At 48.4% G+C, this 15,203-nt stretch overlaps 1 long non-coding RNA gene across 2 annotated transcripts in view; it reads left to right on the top strand.

Moving 5' to 3' along the window:
* Positions 1-15,203, top strand: part of LOC142012696 (uncharacterized) — a 61,368-nt gene that overhangs the window by 24,308 nt on the left and 21,857 nt on the right. The gene's annotated exons all lie outside the window — the stretch shown is intronic.

Below are 15,203 nucleotides of genomic sequence, written 5' to 3'. Positions count from 1 at the left end.
ATAATAACTATGTACAAGTGGGGACGTCTCTACAAACTATAACCGGGGGGGGTCAACTATAAATAACTATATACAAGGGTGGGGACAACTATTTATGGGGGGAGATGTGGGCAGGCCACCCATCGGCACATCATTCTGGGGCGGGGGTGGAAGGGCACAACCCCTACCGCGTCTGGCTGGCCAGTCCCCCTCTCAGCCGGGGTCCCCGGCGAGGCTGGCTGCCAGCCGGGAGCATGGGGAGGTATGGCCGAGGTGGGTCCTTGGCCCCGGGTGGCTCCTGCTCTGAGGAGCTGGTGGGTGGGGCAGCAGGCGGGACGACAGTGGGCGGGGCGGCAGGGAGGGCAAGATGGAGGACATCGGGGCGGGGGAGGCAGATGGGCCACCCGGTTAAAGGTGGCCATGAACTCACGCCAGGCCTCCTGGCAGCAGGCAGCCTCCCGCTTCTCGAATTGGAGCCTCTGCTGCATGAGGTTTGCCTGGCGCCGGAGGGCGGCAGCCGTCTCCGGGTCATAGGTGGTGGTGGTGTGGCGGTGTCATCCACGGGAGTGGACCCGGACTGGGACAGGCGGTGTCCCTGACAGCTGGTGCTCCGGTGGTCTGGGAGGGCTGTCGGGGATGACAGATGGTGCGCCTGCAGAAATAGGGGGAAAGGGGGAAGGGAGGCCATGAGTACCCAGCCTTGACCCGTGGTCCACCCCCCCTCATCCCCCCAAGGGCCTGTGTCCCCGCCCCATCATCCCCCATTAGTGCATGCAGTGATCCTGTGGGTGGCCCCCTCCAGTGGTCCTCCCCTCCCACCGGGGGTGGGGCACGGCACTGTCCATGGGTAGAGGTGCTGCTGGGCACTGGTGGCTGTGGCACCATCCCTGTGCTGTGGACTGCCCAGGCCATGTCAGGCTGGGGTGTTGTGGGGATGTGGGGTGCCCCTGGTCAAGTGGTGCCCCTGCCCCATGCTTGGGGGTCTGTGCCCTGTGGGGTACGTACCTGATGGTGCACTGCCAGGCTCTGGAGATGCCCATGAGGCAGGCACCCGGCTGGAGCTGTGGGATGGCATGTCCAGCACCAGCTCCTCCTCCTCACTGGACCACTCCGTGGCTGGGGTGGAGGGTCCTGGCTGTAGGCGTGGGGGGAGGTGCGGCGAGCTGGCCTCTGGTCCTGACCCTGTCTCCAAGGCCGGCTGGGGCTCGTCGGCCATGGTGTCAAGGGTGGCTGGTGGGGGAGGAGGTGCCCCGTGGGCCCAGGATAACCCTGAGCTTCCGGTAATAGGGGCAAGCAGCGGGGGCAGCCCCAGACTGGCTGGCCGAGTCCCGGGCCTGGGCATAACCCTGCCGCAACTCTCCTTGACCTGGCTCCTGACATGGACAGGAGTGTGGGCAGGGCGACCCCGGGCAGCCAGGCCCTTGGCCAGCCGGGCAAACGCCTCCGCGTTCCGCCGCTTGCTACCCATGACATGCAGCACCTCCTCCTCCCCCCAGAGCCCCAGCAGGTCTCGGAGCTCAGGGTCTGTCCAGGAGGGGCCCCGCTTCCTACCCCGCCAGCTGGAGTCCTGGGAGCCCTGGGATGGCCCAGAGGGGGGAGCTCTGGGGGCGCTCGTGAGGCTGGCTGGCTGCCATGATGTCCCTCTGACAGTGCAGGGACACCACATGGCAGGGCTGCTGCTTGCACACTGCCAGCTTCCTGCTACGGGGTTTCTGGGTCCCCGCGGCTTTAAGAGCCTCTGAGTGCAGAGACTATAGAGCCCCGCAGGGGCTGGACAGAGCGTCTCAACCCCTCAGCTGATTGCCGCCATGGACGACTCTGCTATTTCATAGTAGTGGGACGTGGCTCGCCTACATGCACCCTACTTCGACGTTCAGCATCGAAGTAGGGCGCTGTTCCCATCTGCTGATGGGAATAGCAATTTCGCCATCTCGCCGCTTAACGTCGATTTCAACGTCAGAATAGCACCTGGCGCGAGTAGACGCGATGGGTGCTATTTCGACGTTGTGCCGGCTACTTTGAAGTAGCCGGCTAGTGTAGACGTAGCCCTTCTGAAATTAAAAACAAACAAAAAAAATCTATCGCCAGTACAATAGATGGCTGCTGTAGGAGCTGTATGTGACATGTTCGGTCACATCTACACACTAGTGACTATATGTATGACTGTGAGTGCTGCATTCTCTGTTGCTCTGAGGACTAGTGGTCTTTCAATAATAGAATGTGTTGTAAGAACATGTTGGCATTTTCTGCCCTCCCACGTTACCTGTGCAGTTCAAGAAATTTCATACAGTAAAATCTGATCTTGATTTTCTCATAGGTAAAATACCAGCTTTATTAATCTTAAGCCTTTTTACCATGGCTCTTAAATCTTTGTTTGTTTGTTTGTTTGTTTGTTTCCCCCCAGAAGGCCTCAACCCAGCCTTTCTAATTATGCTTCTGCCCTTTTTTATTTTTTTGTTGTTATCCGTAGCTCAAGTGTTGCCTATGTCTTTTTTTCTCATCTAAGCAGTTGCCTGTGCAATTTTTGGGCACCAGTGTTTTGCATGTGAAAACCATGTCTCTAGTTTTCAAGGATACTGCTGGCGAAAAAAAAAAAGCTGTCCCACAGCATTGCTCTTTACAGGACCTTGTGTAGCACAGATGTAACTGGTTGAACTTGGGGCTTTTGTGTGAGGCCTCCTCCCCAGTATCTTACTCTCCAATTTGTATCAATTTTAAGACACAGGAAATCAACTGCACAACATTTTAACTTTGAAGTTTGATCTGTATTGCCTGGCACTGACCTCCAGTTGTGGTGAGTGGAAAGAAATTATTAACTAGCACAGCCATCTAATCATAGCCATCGCTGATAGTCAAGACCATATCACAGAGCTGTACTATAGAAATGGAATGACATTCCAAAGATCAGGGGGACATGCACGTGTTCACTGGAGCTGACATTCCGCTGTCCCACTGAGGTGCACATGGAGTCTTTTTTCCTTCTTGCCTTGTCAGTCCTATAATTTGCCACCCCAGAGAAAATATAAGCTACTCAGAGAAAATTAAGAGTGTCAGACCAACCTCTGCCATGCCACTTTTCCAGCAAATGGGTCAAAGAACCTGTGAGCATTAGAGCCACTTAGATAAACTGTTCAATGGTTTTGGGACTCTCTTGGGGTTAAACATCGCTGTCAAACTGGCTTGTTTGTCTGCATTTTTATTCTTTTTTAAATAGACTTTCACCTATGTCAGGTGCTTCTGGAAAATCCTTCTTAATTTTTATCTGTACTGCCCTTTTAATTCTAAACGAAAAGTGGCTATTCTTACCCATATAGCCCACTCCCCTGGTACCCATGGTTTGTCTGCAAGGCTTTGGGTTAGTTCTTCTCTACCCACCTTCTTGTTTTATGAATTACAATTGCTAAGATGTTGAACAGTAACAGAAAGATAGCCGTGCTAGTCTATAGACTATCAAAACAAAAAAAGCAGTCCAGTAGTTAGTCTTTAAAGTGCTACCAGACTGCTTTTTTTGTTTTGATAATTGCTAAGATGTGTGCTGGAAGAACACATGCAGTTTTAAGAGGTACACAGAGGTTGGGTCACTGTGAGCACAGTGAGACTAAGTTGTGAAATAATCCTTTAGTCCATCAACATCTAGAACTTGTCACTGCCTTAGTCAAACCTTTGCAAGGAAAGGGTGACCGTTCAAAACAAACCTGTTCTGTAACTGGTGTTCATCAGGATGTATGGAATGGAGGTAAGCAGCATTAGAGGTGTGCGCTTAACACATGCGTTGGTGCTGAAAGCTTTCCCCTCAGCAGTATCTGTAGTGGAGTGGCTCTGACCACCCCTGGAGCAGTGTCTCCATGGCACATTGTGAAAGGCAATGCATGGTCCCCTGACGCTCAGTTCCTTCTTGCTGGAAACTCTAACAGTGGCTCAGGAGGGCAGGTTGTGGCATGGACATGAGCAACACATCTCGAAGAACACCAGTTACGGAACAGGTAACTGTCTTTTCTTTGTCATGTGCTTGCTCACGTCCATGCCCTATTAGGTGACTTAAGCAGTACACATGGAGGCCGGTAGCAGCTCATGGTGACATTGATTGTAAAACAGCCCTGCCAAACCCTGTGTCATCTCAGGCCGGCTGGGTGATGGCACAGTGTGACGTGACTGTGGAATGATGACCATGTTGTGGCTCTACAGATGTCTTGGCTTGGCAAGTGTGCCAAGAAGGCTACCCAGAAAACCTGCGCTCCGGTTCAGTGAGCCTGGACAATCAGCAACGGCAAAACCTTTGCCAGCTTTTAGCAGATCTGTATGCAAGGAGGTGACCAGTTGGAAATCCTCAGTGACAACACTGGAAGGCCCTTCATTCTCTCAGCCATCGTGACAAAAAGTTGTGTCAACTTCTGGAAGGGCTTAGTATGTTCTGTGTAAAAGGCCAAGGCCAGTGGGGTGTCAAGGTAATGAAAGACACCTCTCTTCCACTGTCCTGTGAGGCTTAGGGCAGAAAAAAGATAGGAATATGTCCGGTTCACATGGAAGCAGGAAACCACCTTCGGCAAGAAGGCCAGATGGAGATGCAGGTGGATCTTGTCTATACAGAAAACTGTGTAAGGTGATTTTGAGGTCAAAGCTCTAATCTCTAAGACCTGTATCACCAACGTCACTGTCATTGGAAATGCAACCTTCCCAGACAAGTGGGAAAGGAATCAGGAAGCCAGCAGTTGGAATGGTGGGCCAGGAAGCCTACAGAAGACCAGGTTGAGGACCCACAGCAGGACAGGTTCTCATACCTGTAGGTGGAGTTGTTCAAGACTTCTCAGGAAGCTGACTGACATGTCAAGGGAGAGCACAGTCTGTCCCTGAATTTGCAGGTGGAATGCAGGGATGCCGCTATGTGTACTCTGAGGGACAAATGTGCCAGATCCTGGTTCCAGAACTGCAGTTAGTAGTCTAGGGTGGACTGCACTGGAGAATGCAGGGGGAAATGCCCTGTTCTTATGCCCAGCAGGAGAACCTCATCTGCTTGGCCAGGTAAATCAGTCTTGTGGATGGCTTCCTGTTTCCTAGGAGGACCTTCTAGACCTTTTCTGAACAGGTATGTTACTCCAGGCTCAACCACAGAGCATCCATGCTGCAAGGGCAGAGACTTATGGTTAGGATGTAAGAGCTGACCACAGTCATGCAACATGAGATCTGGACAATAGGGAGGGGTGCAGGAGCCTGCTGATATTTCATGAGCATGCCCTAACAACGCTGACAGGGCCGTGCTGCAGCAATTGTTTCTCTTTACCTTTTACTAGGATCTGACAAGAGGAATCATCAGAAACATGTCGATCAGGCCCTCAGTTCTCAGTGGGGGAAAGTGCCAGAGAGTGAGCCCTTCTCCAGTCCCTGCTGGGATCAGAATTTATGGACACTTTCTGTTTTGCTTCGTGAACAGGTACACTTGGGTAGTTCCCCACTTCTGGAAGATGATGTGGCTCCTCCAGGTGAAGGGAACGCTCGTGATGAGAGTAGAAGTCCCTGCTTAGTGATCTGCTAGGGAGTTCCTGACTCCTAAGAGGAGACCCTCTTCCAGATGATGATGTGGCTGGTGCAGAAGTCCCAGAGATAGAAGGCCTCTTGGCACAGAGCCAACAATCTCATGCTCCCTTGTCTGATGTAAAACACTGAGACCATGTTTTCCATGAGGACTTGTACCGCTTTGCTCAACCTGCGTGACAGGAAGACCCTGATTTGCCAGATGAACCTCTATCAGCTTCTTAGTGTTGATATCCAGAGTCCACATCCCTTTGGTCAGGAGAGTTGTGAGTTGCACATCCCAGCTGAGGTCCAAGGCATTTGGTACCAGCTTGAGAGAAGGTGCTGTATTGATGAATGAAACTCTTTCTAGGGTGTTCTCTGGATCAGTCTGGATCAAGACCATCTCCCAGTATGGGGAGGAGGGGAGTAGAAGAGCAGATTAAGAACTATTTAGAAAGGCTGGCCATGCACAAATACTGGGGGTGGATCTAATGTATTCAAGAGTACTGACAGAGTTGGCTGATGTGAGTGTAGAGAATAAATGTTCATTTTCTTTGAAAACTCATGGCAGTCAGGGAAAGTCCTGGACAACTGGGTAAAAACAAATAGAGCCCATCTTTAAAAAAGGGAAGAAGGAGAATCCAGGGAACTACAGACCCATCAGCCTCAGCTCAGTATGTGAAGAAATCATGGGGCAGGTCCTCAGGAATCCACTTTAAAACATTTGGAGGAGAGGGAGGTGATAAGGAACAGTTAACGAATTCACCAAGGACAAGTCATATGTGACCAACACAATTGCATTCTATGATGAGAAACTGGCTCTGTCTGTATGTAGGAAGTGGTGGATGTGGTATACATTGACTTTAGCAAAGCTTCTGATATGGTCCCCTGTAGATTCTTGCAAACAAGTTAGTCGTATGGATTGGATGAATGGACTATGAAGGGATAGAGTGCTGGCTAGATCAGTGCATTCAACAGATGTTGATCAACAGCTCACTGTGTAGTTGGCAGCCGGTATCAAGCAGAGTGATCCAGGACCCAGTTTTGTTCAATGTCTTCATTAATAATCTGGATGATGGTATGGATTGCACTCCTAGCAAGTTTGTAGAGGACACTGAGCTGGTGGGAAGAGGTAGATACACTGAAATGCAGGGATAGGGTCCCGAGTGGCTTACATAAATTGGAGTATTAACAGGTCAACAGAAATCTGATGAGGTTCAGAAAAGACAAGTGCAGAGTCTTGCATTTAGTATGGAAGAATCCCATGCAGAGCTACGGCTTGGGGATTGACTGGCTAAGTGGCAGTTCTGCAGAAAAGGACCTGGGGATTACAGCGTACAAGGAGTTGGATATGAGTCAGTGTGCCCTTGTTGCCAAGAAGGCTAATGTCATATTGGGCTACATTAGTAGCAGCATTGTCAGCAGCTCAAGGGAAGTGATTATGCTGCTTTATTCAGCACTGGGAGGTAACATCTGGAGTATTGCATCCAATTTTTGACCTCCCCCTGCCACTATCAAAAGGATGTGGACAAATTGGATCAAGTCCGGTGGAGGGCAGTGCAAATGATTACAGGGATGGGATACATGCCTTATGAGAAGAGGCTGAAGGAACTGGAATTATTTTGTCTGCCGAAGAGAAGAGAGAGGGGGAGTTCGATAGCAGCCTTTAACTAACTGACGGGTGATTCCAAAGAGGATGGAATAAGGCTGTTCTCAGTGGTGGCAGATGGCAGAACAAGAAGCAGTGGTCTCGAATTGCAGTGGGGGTGGGGATCTAGGTTGGATATTAGGAACAACTATTTTACTAGGAGGATGGTGAAGCACTGGAATTGGTTATCAAAGGAGGTAGTAGAATCTCCATCCTTAGAGGTTTTTAATGCTAGGTTTAACAAAGCCCTGCCTCCTAGCTCCAATGATTCAGGTGGGGTTGGCCCTGCTTTGTGCAGGGGAATTGGACTAGATGACCTCCTGTAGTTTCATTCACTGTAATTTTTTATGATTCTATGATCAGCTGTTGAAGGGAGGTAAGCATCACTGCAGGAATGGTCATCTTTTCCAGGGGATCATGTCCCCACTCAGTCTTCTGTTTTTCAAACTAAAATTAACCCATGTAAATTAGTATCTGGCTGCTGTTCAAACAGGCCATGGCCATCAAAGTGGAGGCGCTGAATCAACAGCTGAGCCTCGGGATAAACCAGAGAGGAGCAGCCAGGATGCTTGTCATGAAGAGGAATGGGGCTGTGGAGGAGAGGATTCTGCCTGCTCTTCCAACTGCTCCTCCTGCTGGCCGTGATTGGAAGTGGACCTTTTCAGAAGTTTCTTGTGCACCTTGGTGTCATCCTGAGGAACAGGACGAGGAGCACTGTGATAGCCTCGTTCGTTGATGAAGAGGAGATTGGTCCTTGAGGGTCCATGATGCCCATTGGTGGTTCAGTGGTTCGGCCCCTTTCATCCACGTGGACTTGGAGATCTTCTCCAAGACTTCAGTCACCAGAGATGGATGAGCCATGGAGGTCACTGGCCTATGTGAAGCTCCCAATGCCAACTGGGCAGGTTGGGAAGGACAAGTGAATCCCATGAGATCCAAGGATACCATGGGGCTGGCCATGGGGCAGTCTTTGCTGTAACTGATTTAGATAGTGCTGAGGCCCTGAGCTATCAAAATAGAGCATTGATCCATTCCAGAACTGTGTCTAGAAAGATTGGTCTTCAGCAACCCTGATCTGCTGGAACAGCAAGTTTGCACATGGCAGTGTCCTCATTCTTATTTGGAGGAGATATTAGAACAGGAGGAGCACCTCTTCAGTGACCTCAGGGACCAGTGGGATCCATGCCTCATGATTTAAGAGCAGTCCTGGGACAAGACTGGAGACTGGGAAGTATCATAGGCCAATTTACAGAGGGACACTTTTGGCATGGTCATGCTCACCTCAGGAACCAACAAGGGGTCCTGACTTCCTGAATAGGGTGAAGAGCTGCCCAACGTGGGTCTTAGTTCACCCCTCGCCCTGGTCCTGGCCCTGTCCTTCCCCTGACAGGGAGTAGGAGACTGATCCCTACCAGCTTTTATGGTTTTCTTGGCCAGAACTGCAGATAGACATGGGTGCAAGCTCATAGAATGCACTGGTGGGACATCGCACGCTGACAATGGTGCTGGGTGCCAAATTGGACCTCTTCTCTGGTGCTAGAGCAAGTGCTGACTCCATCAGGGATGCTCTAAGTCTCATTTCTAGCTCCTCCTCAGTTCTCAGCTTAGAGGACTCACACTTGTCGACAATGTTCCCACTGATCTTTTCCACCCATGTGCGAATTTTTTGGATGCATGTGCAGAATAATTTTTTATGGGCAAGGTATGTGAGAGTGTTCATCACTCATACGGACAAAAACAGCTGTGGGTGCTTTGCTAATCAGCTGGGCAGCATTTGACTCTCTCCAGAGTGGGCTATGCAAGTGCACATCTAACAGGAAATGCTCCTCCTCTGTCTCTTCTGTACTGTTCCCCTAGGCACCTGAGACAACTGCTTTGCAGGTCACTAATGGGCATAGGACATATAGTCGTCACAGGGTTTAAAGCCTGGGGACTGGAGCGCGCCCTGTCCCCCAGCTAAGTCCCAGATGGAATTCACACAGGTACCAACTGCTAAGGTACCAACGCTCAACTATTTACAGCAACTTCACAAATTCTGAATGAAGCATAAGTAACACTAGAGCAGCGAACGTTCCATTGCACTGTCACTGGCAGCAAGAGGAAACTGAGGGTTGGGGGAGTGCACAGCCCTCCTTTATACCATGTCATGAGGGTGCCACTCGGGGGGTGGGGGTCTACAGAGCCGCTACCTTATGGATAATGCTGAGAGGGAAACTTCTGGCACTCCTGCATGTGGCAAGCACAGACACACAATGTTGTATGGGCATGAGTAAACACTGGAAGAAGAATATGGTGTTTACCTTCCCTGGGGATTCTCAATTTAAAAAAATTGTACCACTTTGGAACTAAAAAGGAACATTGACTTTTCACACAGAAGGGACATTCCCCCCAACTCATTTTGAAAAAATAAATAAAAAGGGTTAGTTTCAAAAGTTCAAAGTGAAAGTTTGCTGGGGGGATATCTAGAAGTCTTAAAAGCTGAGAACCCTGGGACACCTGATTGAGCCAGGCACCAACACTCCCAAACTTAGCAGGTTTAAAACGGGTTCTCCTGTGCAACATCATATAGTGGCAGGAGCCTATAGCCCGAATATGTAGTGTCCCAATGAAGTAAATTAGTGTTCCAACAGGACTATCTTATCTGTTTGTCTATTCTGAGAAGATATGCTATCCTTTTCATTACCTAGCTGTGATAGTGAAATCTTACATATATTTTTAAAGGTTCATAAAATTTAACCTAGCCAAATATTCCATCTGTAGGGTAGTGTACTTGGACGTTTGTTGAAGTTCAGTAAAAATGTTTCAAGGTTGCACATTACTAGTTATAGATAAAAGGAGGAGTATCCATCCATTACCCATAAAAAACTCGATTATACACTTAAGGATTAAGATTTCATGGGAACGCTCTACTGATAGCAAGTTAGCAGTTAGGTTAACAATTCCATATTACCTGTGGCTAAAGAAAGTAACTTGTCGTCTATTGTATGTCTTGGCAATACAGTCAAGTAATTTGAGTATTGAACACCCACATCCCTCTCCCCACCAACAGACTAAACTGAATATCCTGCCATCTTCCCCCTTTTCTCCCCATCAGCAATAGCGTTCATAAGGACTGTAGAACTGGGCACTATCTGGAGTTGGCAGGAGCAAGCTTGCATTGCAAGAGCTAAGGAGGGATGTGTTTGACAAATGTATGGGTCTTTTGCATTGACAGTGTATGACCTATTTTCTTCTTGTTATTGAGTGGAATTTCCACAGTTTTCAGGCTGTGGTGCTAGATGTAGGTGGGGAAATGGTCCAGCTGTTGAGGGGAACTTTTCTGTTTCTACAATACACTGGTGAAATGGGCCAGAGAGAGGATCTGAGTCCCCACTTCCACTTTGCTTACCCAGGGGCCTCCCTGGCCTTGAGGGCTCCCCTTCCACTCTCCTGCCTGGCAGAGTAGTCATAACTCCAAGGCTGGGACTATGATTCCTGAGGGATCAAAACATAGCTGTTGTGGTGTCCTTGGGCAGGGACTAGGGTGCCCTCTCTTCACATTGAATGCTTCCCTGGCCCACTGATGATTACATGTAGTTAAAAGAAGATAGTTTACTGAAAAACAATCTGTTTAAAACAAAGAGAAATGAGGAAAAATGGGAGAAGAAAACACATTACTTTGCTCTATGACTCAGAGCCCTCACAAACAACTGTCTCAGGCAGGTCAGAACAGGTCACAGTCTGTTCCGCTTAGGTCCTAAGCCGCTGCCTCAGAGCCTGGCTCTGTGGCAGGTCAGACACTGCTGCCTGCCCTGGCAATCAGGCTAACATGGGGGGCTAGCCTTTTCCTATCCTCAGTCTCAGGATCCTTCTTTCTCAAAGATTCTTCCCCTCCCTTTTGATACTGGGAGCTAACCAACCAAAAACCCCCACAGAGTTTTAGTAAGGGGCCAACAGTCCCCTTACCTTCAGAAAGATTTTGTAAATCATGGTTTCCCAGGCTGGAGAGCATGAAGAAATTCTGGGGGGAGGGGGGGGGGCATGAGAAAACCCAGCCTCACCCCCATCATTTGCTTCATCCCAAGAACGAGCTGGTCTTTGCACCAGCTTTCAGCCCCTGCCATTTTACGTGGGCAGCCCGGCATAGCAGCTATAAAAAGCAGGCAGCCAGCAAAGACCCACATGGAGCTAGCTGCCTCCTGCAAAGGTGAGTGAGTGTTGGTTGGGTAAGGAGTAGGAGCAGGTGGTTAGATGGTGGGGGCTGGGGGTGCCTGGTTCAGGAGAGGGGAATGGGGTAAGAGTGGGAGGCTGGTGGTGCCTGGCTTTGGGGGAGGGGAGGGGCTCAGGCAGGTGGCCCCAGCAGCATGGGGCTTGGTCAGCTCAGGCAGGCAGCTCTGACAGGTGGGCAGCTGGCCAACTGGGGCTGCACCAGGCACCCGCAAGGGACCAAGAAAAACTATTTGTACTTAGTTTTAATTTTAAATAACATTTTTATATCAAGGTTGTTTTTATTTTAAAGTACAAATTTAAGTTTTTGTTAAAAGGGGGGTTGGATGATAGCAAAGAAGCGGTTGGGGGCAGGGCGTGAGGGTGTCTGAAAAATCATAAGGGGGAGTGTGATGCCATAAAGTTAGGGAACCACTGTTGTAAATTATCTTCTACATGGCAGTTATTCCTGTGTGTGGCTTATAAATAGGTAGCTGCATTCTTTCCTGCTGGTTGTTAGTTCCCTTCTGCAGCGGTGGCATCTTTGGGGGGGGGGGGGGTCGGGGTCCAACTTTTATATTTCCCCAATGTAAAACTTTGGTTTCAACAAAATCATATTTTAATGGAAAAACTTTCAACATAAAAAATTGTAACTAGCTCTAGAAAAATCTACTGTATATTTAAGAGTTTGTGCAGCTCTCTGTTCAAGAACTTTTCCTAAACAGTAAGGCTATGGTTGCACTAGTGAGTTTTGTCAACAAAAATGCGTTTTCTTAAGTTTGTCAATAAACCTTAGCATGTTCACCCACAGTGTTCTGCCTCTCTTCCATGAGGCATAACAGCGCTGTCAGCCAGATTCTGTCAACAAAAAAGCCATGTGGACTCTCTGGTGTGGGGCTTTTCTTGACAGACAGGACATCCAGAACAATGGGCAGCCCAGTCTGCTGTGCTTCCAGGTGCCTGTTTTGTCAAGAAAGCAGACAGGCAGTCCCGCCCTCTGTCAACAGAGCAGAGAGCTCTTCCCCTTAGCTTTTGTGTGTGGCTGCACTGGCAACAGGAATTTTGTTGGGAAATCTCTTTTGACAGTGACTTTGATCAACAGATTGCTGTAGTGTAACCATAGCCTATGAGCTAGGACCACCAAATGCAGTGTATGGCTTCCTCTTAGCATATCTCAAAGGAAAGTAAGGGTTGGATTGTGCCAGGAGAACGGGATGTGCTTAGAACAAAAATTAATTGAGATAAGGACCTGAGCAATGGGGGCGTCTTATTTTGTGAAGTAGGGAGCCATCTGCTGGTAAAAGTGCAACATATCTACTGAACGTTTGAGTCTGTCTGAACCTCTCTTTAACAGTAAGAGTTAGGACCACCAAATTTGGTATGAAGTTGCCTCTTATCATAACTTAAACCAATGAAAGGGTTTGGGTATGCCAGGAAAATATGATGTTCCTGGAATCGTATTACTTCTCACAAAACCATATGGAAAAGAGGCAATCACCAGGCAGGTGAACAGGGGGAAAGAGGGCACCCGCTCTAGCTGTGACTTCTCCAGCCCCATGCCTCCCATCACCTGAGCCATCTATACTTGCATTCCACTTTCGAAAGAGGCATGCAAGTGAAGGAAATCAAAAATGCAAATGAAGCACTGATTTATATATGTAGTGCCTCACTGGCATATTCTCATTTCAAAAGAGCTTGTGAAAGAAAGAAGCAGTGTAGATAGGGTTCTTTTGAAAATAAACCCCATGTTCAAAAGAACCCTTTTTCCTGAAACAAAATAACATTTTCAGTTTCCTTCATTTGCACTCCTCTTTCAAAAGGCATGCAAATGTAGACACAGCTCCAGGCAGTCCATTTAAGGAGCATGGATGAGGGAAGGGCTGAAGATCCCCTTACATCCCCAATTTGTCCAGGAACATTGCTCGCTGATGCCCTTCATTAGGAAGCCAGGGGAAAGTGCACATTTTGCTGAATTTCTCACTCTGGCTGGGGAGCTCAGGGGACAGATGAACGTGGGCCTGTCCCACCTGGGGAACATGCACCCCTCCCCTGCCTGTGCCTGCTGGAGCTGTAGCACCTCTGGAGAGGCACGTCTCCCCTGGCCCCGAGCGGCTGCAGTGAGAGAGGGTTGTGGTAGTTGTCTGTCCCTGGGGCCCCCTGCATACTGAACTCATCTCTAGCCCCACCCAAGCTTCCCTCCCCAGTCTCCCTTAGGGAGGGGAAGCCTGAAGATCACCCACTCCCCAGTTTGTATGGGGGCATTGCTGACCCAAGCAATGCTGGGTAATTCTTTTAATATATACATATTTGGGCCTCATTTCCAGCTTTTGATTTTTAATACTCTACAGAGCTGATAGCAACTCCAGTGTTTAAGAAGAAAGGAATGAGGATTGTACTAATTCAATTCCCCCCACAAGTTACTGGACCACATGCATTTATGGTGTGACATACCAGGAAGTAAGGTAGATGCTAAGACAAATGATAAGCATATATATCTGTCACAAACATCCATTATGCTCAGCAATATAAGGGGCCATTATATGGGATGAAGTTTTCCTCAGGTTTTTTTGTGTACACATATTGGTACAGCCGCTTAAGTTGTATGTGCTGGTATAGCCATGGGGTTGTGTTTTGAAAAGAATTCAGTGTTAATTTAACTCTGCTCCCACTGAAATCAGTGGTAAAAGACAACTGAAGTTAGTGGGAACAGAGTTAAGGCAACACTGAGGGCTTTTGAATGTTGGATCCATCGTGTTAACTCTTGTTAAATGATTACTAGAGCGAGGTAACAGCTTTAAATAGCTTGAATCAGCCATGTCAGAAAATTAATATGGAGCACTAAACTGATATAAAGGTTATTAAAGCATGCAGAGATTTTAATGAACTGCTGTGTATAAAGCAGTGAACTCTACTGGGCAGAGCCAGAACTGCTCAACTGCTGAGTCATGCTGCTGATATTTAAAGGTGTTTCTTCTAACTGGGATTCCCACTATCACTGGGAAGTTCTGCACAGCTACAGTGTGTCACATAGTAATGACTATGATGTTCCCAAAGGTACACTGCTGTTCAGCACCTGAGGCTCACCTGTGCCAGCTGAGACTCATTGGGCTCAGGCTACAGGGCTGTAGACACTTGAGGCCTGGGACCCTCCCTCCTCAGTTAAACAGCCCTGGAGCCTGTGGCCCAAATCAGCCAACATGGGACTGCTTTGGATGTTTCTTTGCAGTATAAACATATCCTAACATGGCTGTGCATTGTCCAAAGATAGTTAGCTATGTGCGTGCCTGATTAGGTGGTTTTAAAGTGCCCATGCAAAAGGGGATTAGTTTAAGAAACTGACAGCGTAAACCTTGCATGCAGCTCCTGATAAGAGGCTCAGAAAATCTAGCACGTTATTACTCTGTTATAAAGTGCCTGCTGCTTGCATGTGCACTCACCCAAGAGGTCAGCCATCTAGTGCCAGAAAAGCTGCTGCTGCTGCTCAAAACCTAACAAGGCAAAGAATAATCAGTGCTGAGAGGCCTGTTGGCCTGACTGAGCACCCAAGGTCAGCAGTCTGCACAAGCTGTAACTTTTATGATTATGCTGTCAGATCAAAATGTATTTACCTTTTTCAAAAAAATTGTCTGAGGCATATAACATAGTAGGTTATAGCTTTCCAAAAACAAGCAGTCCTGTGGCACCTCAGAGACTAACACATTTATTAGGTCATGAGCTTTTATGAGTACATTTTTTCGTCCGAGGAAGTGGGTTTGGCTCACAAAAGCTTATGACCTAATAAGTGTGTTCAGTCTCAAAGTGGCCACAGGGCTGCTTTTAAGAAAAACTCACCAGATTAGACTCTTCTAATCTCTTCTATATGACTTGCCCTTTGGGGGCT

Source organism: Carettochelys insculpta, chromosome 4 (genome assembly GCF_033958435.1).
Source record: "Carettochelys insculpta isolate YL-2023 chromosome 4, ASM3395843v1, whole genome shotgun sequence".
In the NCBI taxonomy this organism is placed as follows: Eukaryota; Metazoa; Chordata; order Testudines; family Carettochelyidae; genus Carettochelys; species Carettochelys insculpta.
This window is presented reverse-complemented; position numbering and strand designations above follow the sequence as displayed.